The 13,943-nt window shown below is 44.0% G+C and overlaps 1 protein-coding gene across 2 annotated transcripts in view; it reads left to right on the forward strand.

Annotated features, from left to right (window-relative positions):
* Positions 1-3,818: 3,818 nt before the first annotated feature.
* Positions 3,819-13,943, forward strand: part of sybu (syntabulin (syntaxin-interacting)) — a 99,502-nt gene continuing 89,377 nt past the window's right edge. For both annotated transcript variants that reach the window (XM_048529146.2, XM_048529145.2), the window contains exon 1: positions 3,819-4,496. The gene's annotated coding sequence lies outside the window, so the exon portion shown is untranslated. The remainder of the gene's footprint in view (positions 4,497-13,943) is intronic.

The raw sequence follows: 13,943 nt of genomic DNA on the forward strand, positions 1-13,943 counted from the left end.
CAAAATCTCCCCTTCCCCTACTGCATCCCTAAACCAGCCCAGTTCGTCCCTTCCCCCCACTGCACCACACAACCAGCCCAGCTCTTCCCCCCCACCCACTGCATCCCAAAACCAGTCCAACCTGTCTCTGCCTCCCTAACCGGTTCTTCCTCTCACCCATCCCTTCCTCCCACCCCAAGCCGCACCCCCAGCTACCTACTAACCTCATCCCACCTCCTTGACCTGTCCGTCTTCCCTGGACTGACCTATCCCCTCCCTACCTCCCCACCTATACTCTCTCCACCTATCTTCTTTACTCTCCATCTTCGGTCCGCCTCCCCCTCTCTCCCTATTTATTCCAGTTCCCTCTCCCCATCCCCCTCTCTGATGAAGGGTCTAGGCCCGAAACGTCAGCTTTTGTGCTCCTGAGATGCTGCTTGGCCTGCTGTGTTCATCCAGCCTCACATTTTATTATCTTGGAATTCTCCAGCATCTGCAGTTCCCATTATCCCTTGATTGGCAATTCATTTACCACCTTAAATAGCCACTCCCTCCACCACCAATGCACAGAGGCAGCAGTGTGTACAGCATACAAGTTGCACTGCAGCAAATTACCAAGACCCCTTTCTCAGTACTTTCCTTTCCCACTTGACCTTGATCATATAGAAGTGCAAAGGCATCAGATACATGGGAATACCACTCCATGCAGGTTCCCCTCCAACTCACACAGTATCCTTAGGATAACATTGCCTTTCCTTCACTGTTACTGGGTCAAATCCTGCAATTCCTGCTCTGAGTAAGCTTACGTCGCATGCACTGCAGCAGTTCGGGAAGGTTGCACACCACCGGCTTTTCAAAGGCAGTTAAGAATGGGCAATAAAGGCTGGCTTAGCCAGTGAAGCCCATATACAGTGAATAAATAAAGATCAGTGTAAGATATTATCAGAGTGGGGAGAACATGGTGTCGGAACAATAATCGAATCCTGAGGCTGCAAGGGAAGATAGCAGGACCACATTAGCAATTTTCCCAAAGTTCGTTAAAAAATGGGTCCTTCCATACATCCTGCCAATTAGGAATGACAGGTAGGCTCATCATATTACCAGCCCAATCATTGTTAACAAAGGGAAAGTGATCCCTCTCAAAAAACGAACAAGAAAGTGCTTTGCAAAAAATGTAAATGTGAGGTAAGGATAAACTTTTTTCACACTGTGGGGGTGGTTGAGATTTACAAGGCACTGCCTGGAATGTAATGGAGGCAGGTTTAATTGAGGCATTCCAGAAGGCATTGAATTATTAGCTGAATAGAAATGACTGGCAGAGTCATGGGGAAAACAGGGGGATGGAAAACAGCTGAAGCTCTCAGAGAGCCAGTGACTGCGGACAGGTTAGGATAGTATCACTGATCCCCATATTCAGATAAAGGATGACCTTTAATCTCTCAAATTTAGGGGAAACCCAATGTCTGTGGTTCTGGAAATGACAGTGACACTAAACCTCTACACCAACGGCTTCTGCCCAGGCTCCAATATCCAAGGCAACCACTTATCCCTGTATTAAAGAAGTGACAAATGCATTATTTTAAAAACGCAAGAACTTCTGCATGGGCCAGCCAGTGTGCCCTGAATGAATATAAAGAACATAACCACATCTGTCAGCCATTCCCATCGCAAGCAAAAGTCTGGTGAAAGATGGTGGCAAATTGGTAATATCATAGAAATATTAACCCAGGTCCTCAGGTTAGTGTCCTGGGGGCATAGGTTTGAATCTCACTAACAACAGATGATGGAACCATCAGAATGAACTGCATGGACTGTATGAGAACGTGAGGCCTGGGAGGATAGCAGATTTTCTCTAGTGTCTCGTAAAAGTCGAATACTTCTGTAAGATCCATAAAATCAAGGTTGGGTGGTGTTTGCTGAATTCTACTGTTATGACAAGTAAGAATCCTCAATTCATTCCAGTTGTGGGTGGGAAACCCCAAATGGCTGCTCCTGGATGAAGAGCGTTAAACTAGCTCCCCTTCTCCATACAACCTCTCCCTGACTGGTCACAACAATGTTAACCTTACTTCCTGGATACATGTTTCCAGTCCAAATGTGTTTATCCTTCCAAAGGAGCCAATTCAGCAGGTTTTCTTGAATAAAAGAAAGAATGGGGTTATTAGCTACTAAAATGTGAGAAAAGATAACAAAACACATTGCACATATACACTGATTGGAAATGAAAGTTGCGCACAAAAAGTAAACATGAAAAAACAAATCAGGCTTTGACTTGTCTGTGACAAATAGATTGTGAAACAATGTGACCACTAAAGTGGGTTATTCTGATATCCCTGACATTGGCAGTTAGCAATTACTCCAGGATTCTTGGTTCTGCAGTTAGACAAAATGAGTTTGTTTCATTTCCTTCAAAAGTAGCTTTGCTGATTCAACTTGTCTTCTCCAATCAGAGAGTGACTTTATTTATTTTCAGCTGAATGTAAAGGGTATCCAATGGAAGTTCTCAGCTCATGTTAGCACACTGGAACTTGAAAACAAAGCTACCACACCAGTATCATATAACGTATAAACCATTGGTTATAATTGATATCCTTTTTTATGCAAGGGCAAAATATGGCTTTCACCCAAAGCTGCCTTTCCTTTGAAAGACATCATGGTGGTAATTGAAGAAATATGCCATGGAAGATGGCTATCTGCCAAGAGTGGGGTAATCAGTCGTTCACTATCAGTGTAGTCATGTGAGTTCACAGCACAGATTGTTTTGAACAGCATTTCTCTGTTTGAAGTGTCGCCATCTGAAATTCTCTTGCTATTCTTCACGTGCAACATTCTGTGGTTCTTATTCACAGTCAATGTAATCTATGCAAGGATGTTAAAGGCAGCCATTGATTTTATGTTCTCTGCTGTCTTTGGGCTTGCATGTATTTATTAAAAAAAACACATACTGTGCTTATAAATTCAAATATTCTGAAGTAATTTGGGGAAATGACCCATTATCATGACAGAGCACCTCTCTTGAAGCTTACATAGAAAGAGTTTCATGTCCACAGCTGATCTATTTGTTCGGAAGTCTCTGGGTACACCCTTATCAATTGCACCTAATTGGAATGACTGACAAAGGCTTTAGCAAAGATACTGAAAAGTGAAATGCCTCAGTAACTGTTGCATTTACTGAATTGACTTTGATGATATCCTGAAGAACAAACTCTTGGAAGAGGAGAATTTGTTGAGATGTAACAGGGGTAGGGTTTTCCCTACTTGAGTAGCTCAGCTGGCATTTTGTACCTTCCAGGCACTTTCCTTGCTGCTGAGAATTCAATGGTCTTGTCGTTATCAAATAGTGAGGATTCTGCACTTAGTTGGATATGACAGGTAATTGTCGAAGATCATCTCACTATTTCTTTATATAACATGCTTCCAATGCACCCAATTTCTTTCATGCAAGTTGAGCTGTTTCCTCTGTTCTCGAATGCCAAAGGACTGTCATATTTCATCCCTCAGCAAATTCCCAGATGCCGTTTTGACATTGTCGCGTCATTTTGAGTCCTGCCCAGAGCATTTTGTGGTGCAATTGGAGCTGCGAGGTAGGGAAGAAGTCTCCAACTCCCAGTCGCGAATATTCCAACATGTTCTGGCCCGAACTGAAATTGGCAATGTTGGATCATTTTGCTTCATCCACAGGTACTGCCTGGGCGGCTGAGAAATTGCAGGATGATCTTACGTTTCAGATTTCAGAATTTTTGAGGAAAAAAAAAACCTCTGAGAGAAGCTTTTGTGCTCCTAAGATGCTGCTTGACCTGCTGTGTTCGTCCAGCTCCACATTTTGTTAACCTCTGAGAGAATGCTGGTTTGTCATTTCATCTTCCGGTCAATTTCATTCCAGATCTGAGAGAGATCTGGAAAAGATTTGGAGATGACCCTTATTGCGTTTGGCTCAGGCGGAGTGGAGAGAGAGAGATGTGCCAGGACGCTGATTTTACATTCAATGAGGGAAATACATTGACTTTTTTTTTCTCTAAAGGAACATGCAGCATTTGAGACAGAATACTTAGCTCGCTCTGCACTGCGGCTCTTGGCGCCTTAAGGATGTCTCCTGATGCTTGGGTTTTCTGAAGTGAATCGAGCTGACAGTTTTATCTCAGTATCGTCCTCCCTCCCCAGCTCCTTACGTCTCTTAAGTCCCCGCAGTTAGCACATTTGCTTGCAGTAGAAGGTCGTGCTTGCTGTGAGCAGCTTCAGCCCCTTCCCGGATGATTATTTTGGAGACTGTCACATCCCATCATAGTCTGGCAGCTCCTCCCCTGCGCAGCTTGTTCAGTTACTTCGTGTCTCTCTCCTTTTCCTCTCTCGCTTCGAAACAGACTTTTCACCCTAATATCGGCGAACTTTTGCTTTTGGCTTTGAGATTTGCTTTTGGTGTTTCTGTTTTCATTTTGTTTCCCTCCCACCTTCCTGCGATCAGAATTCAGTAATTTTGGAGGCTCAGGAACGGATTACTTCTTCAGCTGGTGTCGAAGGTAAGTGCTTTATTTCTTAATCATCCCCCTTGTATCGTCCAAACCGGGTTCCTTGGTAAAATCTGGGCCTTTACTGCTTTGCAACACCTCTTATTTATTGAAGGGGTCGCGGTTTGGAAAGGTGTGACCGAGCTGCGTGTTTGTGTTGTGTTTGTTTATTTTCAGTGGCCTGTTTACACAAGTTGTGATGCTGTACTGTAAAACAAATCCCACTCGGCTTGTTTATTATTAACGTAGCTGCTAGAATCCTGCTACCCATCACCCTCTGTCACCCCTGTGCAGAGGGGGAGTGACTGAGGTATAGCAGGAGTAGGGTCCTCTGAAGATTTTACCCTGAGCTTCCCTATTCGCAATTGATGGTACAGTGACTAATTTATCGCAGCATTACAATCCTGGATATTGGCTCCCTGAGAAGATTTAGCGTAATCTTCTCTGTCCGAACAAAAAATAAATTTGCTCCAAAAGTGCCGGAGGCCAGTTTTAATAAACAATCACTTTTTCGATATTAATGTTGCCTCAATCCGTCGGTGAGCCGCGTTGTATCAGCGATTTTTTTTTGCAAATGTAGACGGTGGATTAAGTGTGATATATATTCATTACAGGTTTTAAGAATGGTGGATGCCAGAACGTTTTTAGCTTTTAAACCAATTGACAGTGCAAATTGCCTCAATGTTAAGTCCACTATAGCCAGCGTGGAGAGGAAAGCTTCTCTGACAATCTAGTAGCAATAATTCCGGCCACAAGACGTCTTCAGGTTTTGTGATATGACTGCTTCCAAAATTGCGCCAAATTTTTTCTTGGTATCAAGCTGCCCAAGCTGCTTTCAGAGTTGATCTCAGAAGCAGAACACATTTACCCGATCTGTCCAACAGTGCAGTCATTTGAGAGAGAGAGATGATGGGAACTGCAGATGCTGGAGATTCCAAGATAATAAAGTGTGAGGCTGGATGAACACAGCAGGCCAAGCAGCATCTCAGGAGCACAAAAGCTGACGTTTCAGGCCTAGACCCTTCATCAGAGAGGGGGATGGGGTGAGGTTTCTGGAATAAATAGGGAGCGAGGGGGAGGCGGACCGAAGATGGACAAGAGAGTTGCAGTGGGAGAGAGATTCCCTGAGGTTGGTCCGGAGGGAGGAGGGTAACTTCTTCAGGTTAGGCATTCCTGGAAGAGGCTTCGCAGTGAGGTTAAAATTGTATCAGAGATAATGGGAACTGCAGATGCTGGAGAATCCAAGATGATAAAGTGTGAAGCTGGATGAACACAGCAGGCCAAGCAGCATCTCAGGAGCACAAAAGCTGACGTTTGGTTGTTGTTGTTAATGCAATTATTAGACTTCAAATGATATCTTGAATATCCTGATTCTAGTACAATGTGACATCAGATTTTCTTTCTCTTGGTACATGGGCATTACTGGCTGGGCTAGTATTTACTGTCCATGCTGAGTTGCCCTTGGGAAGATGGTGACGAGCCTCCTTCTTGAGCTGCTGCAGTCCATTGGCTGTATGGTTGACCCAAATCCAGGAAGGAATTCCAGGATTTTGATCCAATGACACCGAAGGAGCACCGTTATCAATCCAAGTCAGGATGGTGAGTGGTTTGGGGGGTACTTGCAGTTGATGGCATTCCCATGTAACTGCTGCCCCTGTCTTCCTAGGGTTGGAAGGTGCTGATGAAAGAGCTTTGCTGTCTTCTGCAGTGAATCTTGTAGATAGAATGCAATGCTGCTATTGCGTGTTGGTGGTGTAGGGAGCGAATGATTTTGGATGTGGTGCCAATCAATCGGATTGCTTTGTCTTGGATGTGTTGAGGTTCTTGAGTGTTGTTGGAGTGCACTCATCCAGGTAAGTGGGGAGTAATCCATCACTCTGCTGACTTGTGCCTTCTGGATAGCCGTTGGGGAGTCAGAAGGTGAGTTACTCACCACAGCTTATTCTGTTTGGAATGCAAATAGTCCTGCTTGGTAGCTTCACCAGGTTGAACCCTCATTTTACATATGCCTGGTTCTTGTCGTCTTGGCGTGCCCTTCGGTACTGTGCATTGAACCAAGATTGATCCCCTGGCTTGGTGACAGCTGTTGAGTAGGGGATATGCAGTCTATGAGATTGCAAATTGTGCAGGAGTACAATTCTGCTGTTGCCAATGGCCCGTAGCACCTCATAGATGCCCAGACTTGAGTTGCTAGATCTGTTCTAAATCTGTTCTTAATACAGCTGATAGTGGCACACAACACAATGGAGGCTCTACAAGGACTGTGCAATGATCACTCTTATCGATACTGTCATGGACAGATGCATCTGCAGCTGGCAGGTTGCTGAGGATGGGATCAGGGATGCTTTTCTCTCTCGTCGGTTGCCACACCAACTGACACAAGCTCAGTATAGCAGCAAAGTCCTTTTGGATCCAACCAGCTCAATCAGTGGTGCTGCTGCTAATTCACTTTTGGTACTGCCCGGCTTTTTGGTGCCAAAAGTACTGTATTTCAGTTTTTTTTTTCAAAAGTTATTGTACAGTTCGATCTGCAGAATACATTGATAATAATTTAAAAATAAGCATATGTTTTAGAATTAGAGACATGCTAGTAATTGGGAGGTTATAAGCAGCAGGTCACATGCAAAATTAAAGCAGATATATTAACTAAATGCTTTTAAGAGAGAGTGCACTTTAAATATTTATCACTTATCAGTAGTTGTATAAGTAATGAATCACAAAGCTAGAAATTTAAACTTGTTGATTAAACAGCGTGAATGATTAGAATCTTTAGCTTATCACTGCAATTCTAATTGTCCGGCTTGAAAATCACTCTCATCTTTGTCGATCATTAGTTAAGGTTAGTTCAGTAAAATCATAAGAATTATGATTATTGAAATATTACATTTTTGTTTTACTTTTCTGAAAGTCATGCTGGAGGATGGTAGTCTTAGCAGTTGACATGCTGTTCATAGACAGCACTCCATAAAAACCTCCTTGGTATCTAAGTCATGTATAAAATGGTTAGTTGCAAACCCAAACTGTCTCTACACTTCCCTGGCAATATGCTTCAATTTCAACCTCAGAAAGCCTCAACCCACTGCTATAATGGAGTCATATTTTCCACTTTTCATTCCTTCCATTTATTCTTTGGCCTATTTGAATGAGATTTCTAATGTAGTGCCAAGTTTGTATTATGGAGCCATGCACACTGGTAACTAGATTCAGACTACCCAGAATAATATTGTACATGATCCTTAAATATAGCAGAAAGTGAAATAATTAATGTCATCATTTTTTTGTTTGCATGTTGAATTCAGATCAAGGATATGAAATCTTGATGCCTAACTCATGTAATTGCCCAGGTGTTCAACCATGTTCATTTTAAAAGCTATTATATGTAGAGGCGTGTAGCTTGTGGGCTTGTTCTAGTGGAAGTATTTTGTTCCTTGGAATATACTTTATAGTCAAACACTGTGTAATTTCCATAAAATGTTAAAAAGTATACTGTTAAAAGAAAGATGAAAAATACCTCTATGATAATGGTATTTAGTGTGGCTACGAATTTTTCCTCTAAATGTTACTTCTTACTTTGCTGATCTACTGCTCTCAATTCTAATTCAAGACAATGGATCAGAATCACAACGACAGTGATGAAATTGCTCTACTGCCTGATAGCACAGCCTAGCTCCCTTGCTTGAGTAGGAGGAGATAAGCAAGAGAGATAGGGTCGAATAGTAATATGCATATGAGAGATCATTGGAACTGCAGATGCTGGAGAATCTGAGATAACAAAGTGTGGAGCTGGATGAACACAGCAGGCCAAGCAGCATTTTAGGAGCACAAATGCTGACGTTTCGGGCCTAGACCTTTCATCAGAAAAGCTATGTCCTGATGGCAATTGGAGATGAAGAGGTCAAGGGAAAGTCAGAGACCTTAGGGTGGTGTCCAGGAGGAGGACTTGTGTTGGAGGCGGGAGGAGGGGTCAGTAGAGGGAGGGTTAGGCTCACGGTTACAGAAGTAAGCGTGGAGGCGAAGGCAACGGAAAAAAACTGCTCGATGTCCAAACGTGACTGGTATTCATTGATGCATGGGTGGAGGGGGACAAAGGTGAGCGCCTCGCTGAGGACTGACTGTTCGTCCTCGGTCACGGGGAGGTGTGGAGGGTTGGTGAAGATTCAGCAGGGCTCAGTGTGGCTGTCTCTTCTGCAGGTGCTGGCTGTGGAGGCTGTGGGTGGAGCTATATTGGTGTCAACTGTGGGCGGACTTAAATTGGCGGTGGTGGGCAGGGTTGTGTCGGCTATAGGCAGGGTTCCGTTGGCGTCAACGGTGGGCGGAGTTGCGTCGGCGTCAGCGGTGGGTGGGGTTCCGTCGGTGTCAGCAGTGGGTGGAATTGTGTCGGCATCAATGGGGGGCACAGTTGCATCTGTGTCAGTGGCGGGCAGAGTTACGTTGGCGATGGACAGAATTCCGTCCACGTCGGTGATGGGCGAAGCGGCGTCGGCGGTGGGAGGAGTGGGGTAGGCGGCAGCAGTAGCAGTGACGGTAATGTCTGTGGCGTTGGTTGCGGAAGTGGAGGCGGTGGCAGATGTGATGTCATCGGTGGGTTCTCCGACAGTGGCCTCATGGCTAATGGTGACGGGTACATTGTGGGGGAGGTTCAGGGTCAGGCTGGGGATTTGGGAGGTGGAGGAATCCTGTTTTGGGTGGCGGATACCAGTAAGTTTACTGTACTTACGGTTTTTAGTGTCCAATAAAGCTGAATAGAATTATGAGTTCAGGTTGTGGATCCTATGAAGAGTAAAAAAACAGGAGAGGTCCTTAGCAGGTCTGGGAGAGGCAGGCTGTGAGCTGGGGTAGGCTGGATTGTAGTGCCTGGAGATGCCGGCGCATTGCTGCGAGTGTGTGTTTCTGGAGTCGCAGGGAGAAACACTTCTGAAGGGTCTCAATGTTCTGATGTAGATATGGTCACAGTTGGAGCCAAATTGTGAAGGCTTGAATGTGGACTGTAGTCCATTGGGGATGAGCTGGTTCTGTAGGCAGGTGGTGAGGAAGGTGATGTGACTGTGGTACCTGATTTGCTTCAGGACAAGGTTGAGCAGTTTCAAGGCCGAGGAGATTACAAGAGAGTTGCAGTGGCAGAGAGATTCCCTGAGGTTGGTCCGGAGGGAGGAAGGTAACTTCTTCAGGTTAGGCATCCCTGGAAGAGGCTTCGCAGTGAGGCTAAAATTTTATCAGAGATAATTGGAACTGCAGATGCTGGAGAATCCGAGATAACAAAGTGTGGAGCTGGATGAACACAGCAGGCCAAGCAGCGTCTCAGGAGCACAAAAGCTGACGTTTCGGGCCTAGACCTTCATCAGAAAAAGCTTTTGTGCTCCTAAGATGCTGCTTGGCCTTCTGTGTTCATCCAGCTCCACGCTTTGTTATCCCAGTAACATACGCGTGACAAGTTTTTTTATGGAAGAGTGGTGCTTTCATTTAGAATATAAATTATTATTTTTCCTTTGTTTTGAGCCTTCTTTAGGCCCTTTACTGTACCCTACTTCTATTGTATATTGTTGAGGGCATTCAAATGCTGTTCTTAGTTGAGCGTCATTTTGAACACAAGGATTGTTTGATTGAAACAATTTTAATATGCCTTGATCATATAAGTGATGCGGAGTTGCCGGTGTTGGACTGGGGTGGACAAAGTCAGAAATCACATGACACCAGTTTATACTCCAAAACATTTATTTGAAATCACAAGCCTTTGGAGCTCTGTTGCTTCATCAAGTCACTTTACCTGACAGAGGAGCAGTACTCTGAAAGCTTGTGATTTCAAATAAACCTGTTGGACTATAATCTGGTGTCGTGTGATTTCTGACTTTGGTCATGTTAAGGCCATGCTCAGCCTCTCTGTAGCTGGGAACCTCTGAGATGAACTTAACAAAGATCATCTTCTAGTACATTGATTTACATTTTGATGCTCCATGGTACATCTTAGAAGTCCGCTTACATACAAGATAAACATTTTGGCTGAATTATGGCTTTTAAAATTCCGAACATTCACAATGTTATGAAAGATTTTGTGACCTTTGCCAACAGTAATTCGATTGATATAAGACCGTTAAATAAACTGCTTGATGGCACTTTACAGCTGTGTAATATTTCAAACCATTGTAATTAGTTTAAGTTCATATTTCAGCAGGTCATTAAAAGCTCAAGTGGTAGAATATAAAGATCAATCTTAAAAGAGGAAAGAAGATAGCAAGGAGGAGGAGAGGGAGTTCAAAGCTTAGACATTTCAAGCATCGTGCAACACAGGATTTAGAGGCAAGAGGACAGAGTGAAAGAATACAATGGGCCAAATCTTCGAACAGAGGGAGTGGCAATGCACTGAACATACACTGCTAGTCTACATCTAATCCCTGAGGAAGCCCAAGTGCACTCACATGCGCCGTAATTGCCTGGGAAGTTTATATTTCCCAGGTCCTGATTTGCATTGCTTGAGATCCCTCATGCATTCTTCTGACACTGATATCTAGTAGAGAGACTTGAGCCAAACGCATGCTACTTACCCAGCTGCTTCCCTGGAATTGTTAATTAAGGTAACCATAGTCACCATGATCCCACACTGATGTTAGAGAGAGACAACTGGTAATGGTTTAAGATAACAAAGTGTGGAGCTGGATGAATACAGCAGGCCAAGCAGCATCTCAGGAGCACAAAAGCTGCCGTTTCGGGCCTAAACCCTTCATCAGAAAAGGGGGATGGGGAGAGGATTCTGAAATAAATAGGGAGAGAGGGGGGGAGGCGGACTGAAGATGGACAGAGGAGAAGATTGGCGGGGAGGAGAGTATGGGTGGGGAGGTAGGGAGGGGATAGGTCAGTCCGGGCAGGACAGACAAGGGGGCAGGATGAGGTTAGTAGGTAGGAAATGGAGGTGCGGCTTGAGGTGGGAGGAAGGGATAGGTGAGAGGAAGAACAGGTTAGTCAGTTGGGGACAAGCTGAGCTGGTTTTGTGATGCAGTGGGGGGAGGGGACGAGCTGGGCTGGTTTTGGGATGCAGTGGGGGTAGGGGAGATTTTGAAGCTTGTGAAGTCTACACTGATACCATTGGGCTGCAGGGTTCCCAAGCGGAATATGAGTTGCTGTTCCTGCAGCCTACGGGTGGCATCATTATGGCACTGCAGGAGGCCCAGGGTGGACATGTCGTCTAAGGAATGGGAGGGGGAGTTGAAATGGTTCGCGACTGGGAGGTGCAGTTGAAGCTGTTGGTCACTGCACTTGAGGTGATGGGAGAGGTTGAGAAGGATTGTGCTTAATGGTAAACTCAGCCAGTGCAGAAGTTGAACCCCGATGCTGTTAGCATCATTCCACATCGCAAACCAGCTATGGAGGCTATGAGCTAACCAACTACCTTCCTAATGGCTAGGTTGCTCCATTGCGATAATTGAGACCAGTAAGCATTTACAGTGTATGGTCAGTGAAATGCGAATAGATATAAATCACTTATCACCCTTGAGGTTTTCTTTAATGTTCAAAGTTTAAAGAAATGACCAGCAGAAAAACTTTAGTTTTAAACAAAGTCAGAGGCTAGTCTATTGTATACCTATTGCCAAAGTTACCAAGTAAAGATGCCATGTAGCTATCAGATACAAGGATTGAAATGAAATAGATGAGTAATAGTTTTTAAGATGAAGTCATTTGGATGTTTCAGAAATGACGTCAAAATCCTGAAATTGATTCATGATGTGATTGCAGTTATTTTGAGTGGGAGACCCGAAACAGATGCCTTCAAATTTTAATTGAGGCCAAGCAAGGCTGTGTTTTAGGAAGTTCTTATACTGTTTGTCGTCTATCTGATAGCGGCTATTCACTTAAACAAATGTCAACTGCCCTCTACTGTCAGTATTAAATACTGCCTTTTTAGAAACTCCTTTAATCTCGGTTGGTTCTGTGCCAAAACTAAACTGACTATTGTAAACATGCACTATGTACAGCTTGCAAATGATTACCAATGCAGTGCAAAGCAGCTCCTGAGATGCTGCTTGGCCTGCTGTGTTCATCCAGCCTCACATTTTATTACCAATGCAGTGCTGTTGCCCACTCTGCACTAGATTTGCAAGCCGCTCACAATCTCTTCAATTTTGCGTGCAATAAAATGGCCTGTCTTTGAATGCTGCTAAAATAAAACTCATACTTCAAACCTCACTTGGTTTGTTCAGTATTTCACTGCCAATATACGTTGACGGAGAGACTCCATCAGTATGTTGAGAAGTTCCCATACTTTAGTGGATGCATCTCTCAAAAGATCACCAGTGACATAGTGGTCTAACACTGGAGCAGCTGTGGCAGCTCAGCCTTCCGCAAACTATGTCATTGAGTGTTTGACCACAAAGACTTCTGCAAGTCAACAAAACTCCTATCACACAGAATAAACGTCCATCAATGCAGTTGTGTATTGTTGTAAGAGTTGGACCGTGCATCAGCAAGATAAGATTGTTAAAGAAATTTTATCAGCAATGGTTCAGCTGCATCTTCTCGATTCATTGAGAGGACCTTCGAACAAACACTAGTATGTTTCTTGAAGCCTATTCGCTGAGTATTCACACAAAAGTTCTGCAAAATCAATTTTGATAAGCTGGCCACTCTGTTTGGATGGTCGAAAAAATATATCCTCTGCCATCTCCTGTTTTGTCAACTCTCAAATGACCGATGTTCCAAGAGAGGACAAATAGAACACTATAAGGAAATGCTGAAGCTCTATTTGATCTGTAGCAACATTGACTTTCGTGGTAGTGAAGATTTTGCTTCACGTCATTCAAAATGTTGGCAACTTATCCATTAAGCTCTATTGTGCTTTGAGTCATAATAATTGAATAGTGAGGCAGAGTGACAGCAGAGAAAAAATGAAAAATAAACAAATCCTGCAATTCAGATCACACTAGCTGGTGAAACATATTGCCCATGTGCCAAAAGACACATGGCAGAAACTGTCTACTCTAAATAAATGGCATCCTTCAATTCAGGGAGAGGTGATTAAACAAAGGGGAGGAGAAGAAGGCCACAACTAGAGTACTGGTCAATGCTGTACAGAAAGGATGTGATCACACTGGAGGAGCGCAGACGAGACTCAACAGACTGTTGCGGGGATGGAGTAGTTTACCTACAAAGAGAGGCTAGATAAGCTCAGGTTGTTTTCTCCAGAGCTGAGAATGGGACCTGATTGAGATTTATAAGATTATGAGGGCCATGGGCATTGTGCATTTCAAGCTGCTGTTCCCTTTAGTTGAAGGGTTAATTGCAATGGGCATAAGTTTAAGGTGAAAGGCAGGAGGGGTCTGAGGAATAACCTTTTCACCTTAACGGTGGTGAGAATCTGGACTGCGCTGCCCGGGAAGAAACTTGAGGTGGGATACATCACAACCTTTAAAACGTACTTAGATTAACACTTGAAATGTCATAACATTTAAGGCTATGGGCCAAGTGCTGGAA

Source organism: Stegostoma tigrinum, chromosome 5 (assembly GCF_030684315.1).
Source record: "Stegostoma tigrinum isolate sSteTig4 chromosome 5, sSteTig4.hap1, whole genome shotgun sequence".
Taxonomy (NCBI): Eukaryota; Metazoa; Chordata; class Chondrichthyes; order Orectolobiformes; family Stegostomatidae; genus Stegostoma; species Stegostoma tigrinum.